We start from the raw sequence: 9,749 nt of genomic DNA, 5'->3' as shown, positions 1-9,749 counted from the left end.
CGAACTGATACTGAGTGAAGTGAGCAGAACCAGGAGAACACTATACAGAGTAACAGCCACACCGTGTGAGGACTTATTTTGATAGACTTAGCCCTCCTCAGCAATGCAAGGTCCTAAAACATTTCCAAAGGACTCATGATGGAAAATGACATCCACATCCAGAACACAGAATGAAGTAGACCATTTTCTCTCTTGTTTTGTTTTGTTTTCTTTCTCATGGTTTCTCCCATTCCTTATAATTCTTCTATGTAACATGACTAATGTGAAAATGTGTTTAATAGGAACGTATGTGTACAGATCATATCAGATTGCATGCTGTCTTGGGAAGGGAGGGGGAGAAAATCTAAAACTTAAGGAAGTGAATGTTGAAAACAGAAAACAAATAAATTAATAAATTGGCAGGGAAAAGTTGAACACCTGAAAAAAAAAAAACAAAATTGATGGCATCACTGTCTTTGTTGTCATCCTCATCCTCATCATTAATATAGTAGGAGTAATGTTCTAACTCTTGCTCCCCTGAAAATTAGGCTAGCATTTTTTTCCTTAGAAGATATTGAAACCATCTTGGAGATTTATTGGTTTTGACTAATGGAATTTTAGACAGGTAGTTGACATCCTTCTCAGTGTTTTCTCTAATATGTGGCTCATGGAAAATGACTTGCAATTGAGGCAAGGGAGTTTTGTACAGATGAACCAATTTGAAGTGTCTTCAATACCTACTCTTTGTGGATCTGTTTCTGCTGGTATGGGTAAACTGTTGAGTGACCTATTAATGTTAGATTTGCTTCCAATATTGAACTGCACCTACCAAGGCACTGGATTGAGTAAGGTCCAGGTCAGAAAATTATCATTAGTAAGTATTTTTGAGAGCTTATTGCATGCTAAGCACTGTATTACGTGTTAGTGATATGCATAAAAAGGAAAATTGCACAATTTTAACATTTTAAATCATTCTTTTAATCTCTACTTTTCTTTTTATTATATTATTTATTTAATATTTTTAGTTTTCAGCATTAACTTGCAGAAGATTTCGAGTTACAAATTTTCTCCCCACTTCTACCCTCCCCCCGACTCCAAGATGGCATATATCCCAATTACCTGGTTCCCCAGTCAACCCTCCCTTCTGTCACCCCACTCCCCCCATCCCCTTTTCCCTTACTTTCTTCTAGGGCAAGACAGATTTCTATACCCCATTGCCTGTATATCTTATTCCCCAGTTGCATGTAAAAACAACTTTTTTTGAGCATCTGGTTTTAATGAGTTCCAAATTCTCTCCACTCTTCCCTCCCCACACACTCTCCCTAAGAAGGCAAGCAATTCAACATAGGCCACACATGTATTATTATACAAAACACTTCCCATAAATAGTCATGGGGGAAAGACTAACTATATTCCCCCCCCACATCCTATCCCTCTTTATTCAATTTTCTCCATTGACCCTGTCCCTTTTCAAAAATGTTTGTTTTTGATTACCTCCTCCCCCATTTGTCCCCCCTTCTATCATCTCCCCTTTTTTATCTCCTTCCTCCTTCTTTCCTGTGGGGTAAGGTACCAAATTGAGCGTGTATGTTATTCCCTTCTCAAGCCAAATCTGATGAAAGCAAGATTCACTCATTCCCCCTCACCTGCCCCCTCTTCCCTTCCAACGAACTGCTTTTTCTTTCCACTTTTATGTGAAATAATTTACCCCATTCTATCTCTCCCTTTCTCTCTGTCTCAATATATTCCTCTCTCATCCTTTACTTTGATTTTTATTTTTTCAGATATCATCCCTTCATATTCAACTCACCCTGTGCCCTCTCTCTCTCTCTCTCTCTCTCTCTCTATACATATATATATATATATGTGTGTGTGTGTGTGTGTGTGTGTGTGTGTGTGTGTGTGTGTATGTATATGTGTATATATGTGTGTGTGTGTGTGTGTGTATATGTGTGTGTGTGTATGTAAATATATTCCCTTCAGCTACCCTAATACTGAGAAAGGTCTTGTGAATTACACACATCATCTTTCCATGTAGGAATGTAAACAAAACAATTCAACTTTAGTAAGTCGCTTATGATTTCTCTTTCTTGTTTACCTTTTCATGTTTCTCTTGATTCTTGTGTTTGAAAGTCAAATTTTCTATTCAGCTTTGTTCTTCTCACTGAAAAAGCTTGAAAGTCCATTATTTTATTGAAAATCCGTGTTTTGCCTTGGAGCATTATCCTCAGTTTTACTGGGTAGGTGATTCTTGGTTTTAATCCTAACTCCGTTGACCTCCAGAATATCATATTCCAAGCCCTTCGATCCCCTAATGTAGAAGTTGCTAGATCTTGTATTATCCTGATTGTGCTTCCACGATACTCAAATTGTTTCTTTCTGGCTCTTGCAGTATTTTCTCCTTGATCTGGGAGCTCTGGAATTTAGCGAAAATATTCCTAGGAGTTTTCTTTTGGGGATCTTTTTGAGGAGGCGATAGGTAGATTCTTTCAATTTCTATTTTACCCTCTGGCTCTATAATATCAGGGCATTTTTCCTCGATAATTTCTTGAAAGATGATATCTGAGCTCTTTTTTAGATCATGGTTTTCAGGTAGTGAAATAATTTTTGTTTTACCTCTCCTGGATCTATTTTCCAGGTCAGTGGTTTTTCCAATGAGATATTTCACATTGCCTTCCATTTTTTCATTCCTTTGGTTCTGTTTTATAATATCTTGATTTCTCATAGTCACCAGCTTCCACATGCTCCAATCTAATTTTTAAGGTAGTAATTTCTTCAGTGGTCTTGTGGACCTCCTTTTCCATTTGGCTAATTCTTCCTTTCAAAGCATTCTTCTCATTGGCTTTTTGGAGCTCTTTTGCCATTTTAGTTAGTCTATTTTTTTTTTTTTGCTTTTTTGTAGGGCAATTGGGATTAAGTGATTTGCCCAAGGTCACACAGCTAATACATATGTCAAGTGTCTGAGGCCGGATTTGAACTCAGGTCCTCCTAACTCCAGGGCCAGTGCTCTACTCACTGCACGACCTAACTGCCCCCAAGTTAGTCTATTTTTTAAGGTGTTATTTTCTTCAGTGTTTTTTTTTGGGTCTCCTTAAGCAAGTCATTGACTTGTTTTTCATGGTTTTCTCACATCACTCTCATTTCTCTTCCCAATTTTTCCTCTACTTCTCTTATTTGCTTTTCCAAATCCTTTTTGAGCTCTTTGATGGCCTGAGACCAGTTCGTGTCTTTCTTGGAGGCTTTTGATGTAGGCCCTTTGACTTCGTTGAATTCTTCTGGCTGTATGTTTTGGTCTTCTTTGTCACCGAAAAAAGATTCTAAAGTCTGAGTCTGAATCTGAGTCTGTTTTCGCCTCCTGTTCATGTTCCCAGCCAACTACTGGACCCTTGAGCCTTTTGTCGGGGTGTGACTGCTTGTAGAGAGTACTTTGTCCCAAGCTTTAGGGGCTGTACTGCTTTTTCAGAGCTACTTATACACAGCAAGCTCTGCCACACCAGTGCTCCTTCTCCCCCAAGAACCGCCAACCAGGATTGTGGCCCAGATTCAGGCAGGGAAAAGCAGCCTTTTCACTCACCACTTAATTCTTCTGACCAGGTGGGCCTGAGGCCAGAAGCAACTGCAGCTGTAGCTCTGGAAGCAGCCTCAGAGCTGCACCACCTCCACTGTCCCCATGGCAGTGGCCAACTGTGAACTCCTTTCACTCTGTCCCAGAAGTTTTTCCTAGTAACCTCCTATGTTGTCCTAGACATTTGTAGGTTGAGAAGTCTTGTAAGTGCCACAGCTCCATGATTCAGGGTCCTACCTCTTGTTCTGCCTGGTTCCCAGTCTGGTTGGTCCTGATGAGGCCCCCACTGGGCTGTGCTCTGCTCTGCTCCCAGCTCCATGCAATAGACCCTTCCCAGCAACCATCCAGGCTGTCCTGGGCTGGAGCTCTGCTTCTCTCTGTTGTTTCCTGGGTTCTGCAGCTCTAGAATTTGTTCAGAAACATTTTTATATATATTTGGAGGGACCTGGTGGAGAGTTTAAGCAAGTCCCTGCTTTCCAGCTTCTTTCCATTTCTACTTTTGCAGTCACTGTGTACATTGTTTTCCTTTTGCAAGTTGTTTAGTTTTACATTAATTCACACACTTGCATTAATCCTTAACATCATCACCTGAATAAAACAAAGGTGGAGGGGGGCGGGAGATTTACCTCACTTGTCCTACTTACCTCTAAGATTTAGTTTTTATCCAGGAAAGAACTTTGTAAATCACAAACTTGTAAACCTCAATGTCTTCTGATTGATTTGCGTGGTGGTAATTCACCCCCAGAACATCTTTGCTTCTCACTTTACTCCCAGATCATTCATTTAAACTCTTCTCAGAGGCAGAGAACTAAACCCTCTCAAACTCTCTTTGAGTAAAAAAAGGGAGATGGGGAGAGGAAAAGAGTAAGAAAAGTAACAGCAGTTGACTGTGACATTTAGAGAGAAGAATAAGAGCATATTCCATTACCATACATCTGTAGTCTATTATTTCTTTTAGTGAGAACCTTAAAAAATATTAAAAAGAAGAGAATCTGCCTTTAGGGATAGTATTGTAATCTCAAAGCTAGGAGGCTAAATTTCTTTCTAAGATGAAAGAGGGAAGAAGAGAAATACAGATTAAGAAGCAAGAGATTTTTAGTGTGGAAAGGTAACATCACTGAACCCCTCTATTCATCCATTATTTATAAAATCAGATGATGGTACTCTGTGACCAGACCTCTAAATGAACTGTAAAAGAAAAAAAATATATGTGTATATATGTGTGTGTGTGTATATATATATATATATATATATATATACATATACACATATATATATATACATACATATATATATATATGTATATATGTATGTATATGTATATATATGCATTTGCTGCCCTCAAAGAATTGATAACAGAATGTGAAATAGTTTGTATAAAAGTCCTTCTTCACTAATCCATTATTGGTAGAGTTGTGAACTGATCCTACCATTCTGGAGAACAATTTGAAACTATGCCCAAAGGGCTCTAAAACTATGCATACTCTTTGATCTAGCAATACCACTACAAGGTCTTTATCCCAAAGAGATATAAAGGGGAAAGTACCCTCACATAAAAAAATATAGCAGCACTTTTTTGGTGGCCAAGAATTGGAAATTGAGGGGATGCCCATCAATTGGGAAGTGGCTGAACAAGTTGTGTTATATGAATGCAATGGAATATTATTGTTCATGAGAAATGAAGAACAGGCAGACTTCAGAAAAACCTGGAGAGACTTGTATGAACTGATGCTGAGTGAAGTGAGCAGAACTAGAAGAACGTTGTTCACAGTAACAGCCAATTGTGCAATGACTAACTTTCATAGACTTGGTTTTTCTCAGCAATGCAAGGATCGAAGACAATTCCAAAAGACTCATGATGAAAAATGCTATCCACATCCTGAAAAAGAACTATGGAATCTGAATGTAGATCTCTCTTTTTTGTTGTTTTGTTTCTTCTTTCTCATGGTTCCTCCCATTGGTCCTAATTCTTCAGTACAACATGACTAATGTGAAAGTATGCTTAATATGAATGCATATGTAGAGCCTATGTCAGATTGCATGTGATCTTGGGGAGGGAAAGAGGAGGGAGGGGGAGAAAATTTAAAACTTAAAAGCTTATGGAAGTGAATGTTGAAAACTAAAAACAAATGAAATAAAAAAATAAAAGTCCTTCTTAACCTATAAACTCTGATCAAAATGGAAAGCACTTTTAGACTTAACATGATTACGTACATGCAGACCTCACATAGATAACTGGAAAGGTACAGGATTACCCAGATGGAGCTAGGATCAAAGGGAGGCCCTTACTGAAACACCCAAAAGGTCTTTAGAGGCATGGAAATGTATCTACATAGCAAAAATATATACAATTAATAAAGTGAAAAGACTATTACATCTAAAAACTGAATTGTCCCAACGTTTGAATTCATTTTAACTGTTGTTTCTGCCTCTTACTACTGTCTTTAGAATGAAGGGATTGGAAAGCTTGGCTTTTAATGTTGTTCTAACTTTAAAACTATGAACTGGTGGTTTATGAACCAAATAAACATATTTTCACCAACATTTCTGCTGGATATACAGCAGATAAATATCTTCTATATGCACATGGGACTGGATATCTGTGTGATGTAACTTAAGCCTGAATAAGCATGATATGTCTTATCACTTCAGATAAACATTCAGTCAATCCAGATGTTTGGAATTATGCAAACACAATTTCTGAGACTGATTTCTGTGTATGCATGGGCAATAGCCTGAAATTACTAAAGATTTTAGAATCATGTAGAAACAAAAAAATTGTCCTAACATTTCCTTCTAGTTGGGTGCTGATTAGATTTCTTAATATAAACTTATTCTAAAGTATTTCTATGGATCTCTGTTACTTCTATTTCAGTAAGATGTATAAATTACAAAGATAGTATTATTGTCTTTATATCTGCAGCACAGCATGGACATTTCATAATATTTTGTTAAATTAAATTGGAATGTTTTAGATATTCCCTCCATCAGTGCAAATCACAACCTACTCATGGTATGAATTTGTCATTTGTTAAATGATAATTGCTTTCTATTATAAGTAGTGTTATGAATACAAACCAATGTATAGAGTGAAGAATAACTCAGTAAAAATCCTCCTTCTGATACAAGCCATGCGACCCTGGAAAATTCATGAAATCTCTATGTGTCAATAACAGTTACCTATGATACTATGCTCTATAAAGAAAGGAGATATATAGTTAAGAGTTATATTGTATAGAGGAAGAATTTTACACTTCTGGAGCTTTCTTTACAGATGATAGCAAAGATCATTTATGTGATGCTTTTTAATCACACTACACATTTGATAGTAAGGGCAAGACAAACTTGCCCCTGTAAAAGAGGCAAGAAAATAGGTTTTATTTCTCTTCATTGCAAAAATGGGATGGAGAGACTATGTCAGTGGAATATAGCATTGATTTGTTGGGTAGGACCATTTAAAATTGAAGCTGTCTGAAAAATATTTCAAATAAACATAATAATATTGAGATCAAGTAAAAGAGATCACACAAGTTAAATTGTCATCCCTAGATAAATATTTCTCAAATATATTTAATATCACCTTAATATGACAGGGACCTGTTATTTTTCCATTAGGCAGTCTCCCTCTGTACAGCAGCTTAACTTGTCTATATTGGACACTTGTAAAGAGTTTATTGAACCTCAGAGAGCCTGTCACTTGCCCATGGTTGTATAGTTTCAAAGACAGAACTTGATTCAAGGTTGTACTAGCTCCAACTAAAGTGCTTGACTTCGTATTATCACACTTCCACATGTTAGTATCAATAGTCACAAATATATTAACTAATGTACTAACATAGAAAATACCAAGAAGGCATGGGATGACTAGTTCCTGTCTTCTGTTTGTATTGTCTTTCCACAAATAAACATTATTATTTTTAAATCTATACATTTTCCTCTTTGGGATATATTGCTGGAATCAGTGGACTTCTTTTTAAAGTGAAGTTAATCGGGTTCAATGGACCACTGACACCTTTAGCATTTCTTTTAAACTCATATGTCTGGAATGACTTATGACCAAAAAATAATGATAATCAACTCTTTTACTATGACCTTCTGATAAAATTTACTCATCAAATGAAAAAGTAAAGACTTAAGATTTTGGGATAGGAATTATTTGGTTCAAAAAGTGTTGGGAAAACTGGAAAGCAATATGGCAGAAACTGGGCATAGACCAATACCTTATACCATTTACTAAGATAAGGTAAAAATGGATACATGTTCTATATATAAAGACTGATTTTACAAGAAAATTGGAAGAACATGAAACATATTACTTATCAGATTTATTGATAGGTACACAATTTATGAATAAACAGGAGATAGAAAAGTTAGGTATAAAATGGATCATTTTGATTACATTAAATTAAAAAAAAAAGGTTTGTATAAATGAAACAAATGTAACCAAAATCAGAAGGAAAGAAGAAAACTAGTTTTAAAATTATAGATAGTTAATCAGATAAATCATTCCCCAATTGATAAATGGTCAAAGAATATGAACAGGCAATTTTCTGAAGAAATCAAAACTATTTATAGCCATATGAAAGAATTGCTCTAAATCATTATTAACTAGAGGAATACCAATTAAAACAACCTTGAGATATCATTATACATCTACCAGATTGGCTAAAATAATAGAAGGAGCAATTCATAAATGTCGGAAGGGATGTGGAATAATTGGGGAATTAATCCATCATTGGTGGAAATATGAACTGATCAAACCATTTCAGAGAGCAATATGAAATTATGCCCAAAGAGTTCATACTTATATCCTTTGACCAAACAATACTACTATGTGTCTTTTTCTATAGATAATTAGGAAAAAAAGAAAAGAATCTTCATGTTCTAAAATGTTTATAGCAACTCTCTTTGTGATAGCAAAGAATTGGAAATTGCAGAAATACTCATCAATTAGGGAATGACTGAACTAGTTGTGGTGTATGACTGCTATGGAATATTTCCATGCTGTAAGAAATGATGAGCTCAATGATTTTTAGAAAAAAACAAACAAACATGGAAAGACTTGCATGGAAATAATAAAGAGAGAAATGAGCAGAACCAAGAGAATATTGTATATAGTGATAACAGTATTGTTTTAAGTATGACTTTGAGTGAATAAATTAAAGACATATGAGGAAAGATGTTGTCTGTATCCAGAGAAGGAAATGATAAATAGAAGTAAGTACAGAACAATTTTAAACACACATATACACACACACACAATTAGAGAAATTTATCTGATAATTTTGTTGTATATTTGAAAGAGATAGCAAGTTGTACATAGTAGATTTACCATTTCATATGCAATCATCTTTTTATTGTGTTATGTTCTTGAGATACTTTTTGTGCCATAAATTAAAAAGAAAAAGAAAAAAGAAAAAAATGAGAAAACAGATTTGACTAGTCTTTTATCACCTGTTTCATTTTATTGTCCTTTAAAATGCATTTTATTTTTCTAAACCATGTTATATACTCCATTTTTTGTTGATGGATTTTATAGGAATAATAGTTATATAACTGCCAGATGTTGCATATGGCACCAACTAATAAATATGATCACAAAATAGAATAATTATATTGTACTATAGGTTTTGATATTTATGGAGTGTAGAAGACTTTTTTTTTTTTTCCTAATACTGGAACCTTATATCTCAGACCTGACAGGAATCACCTATAAAAACTTTGTGACTTTAGGCAATTCCGCCCCTCCCACATCTCTAAGCTTGAATTTACTCATTTGTGAAATGATGGTGTTAGGCTAGGAAATGACTCAGTTCCCTCTCATCTCTAAATCTATGATCTTGTATAACTCATTTAACTGTCACTTTGCCTGAATGTGGAACCTGGAGGGGAAAATAATGAACAACTTTTAAATGATATGGCATAAGACAAAATACAAGAAAGGGATTAAACTTGACCAATTGCTTTAATGTATTGTCAGTCAAAGTAAATCATGAAAAAAATAATCAATTTACTTTTAGGCTACATATATGAAGCCTTTGGCTATCTATTTAATCACATGGTCAGTTCATTGAATAAATCAATACGCATTTATTAAATGTCTATTATGCATAAGACACTGTGCTACTACTGAGGATACAAGGTTAAAGTTATGGCATAAAAAAAATTATGCTGCCAACTAGTTTGCATTCTGTTAGACTGGATG

This window comes from Trichosurus vulpecula, chromosome 6 (genome assembly GCF_011100635.1).
Source record: "Trichosurus vulpecula isolate mTriVul1 chromosome 6, mTriVul1.pri, whole genome shotgun sequence".
NCBI classification, from domain to species: domain Eukaryota; kingdom Metazoa; phylum Chordata; class Mammalia; order Diprotodontia; family Phalangeridae; genus Trichosurus; species Trichosurus vulpecula.
This window is presented reverse-complemented; position numbering follows the sequence as displayed.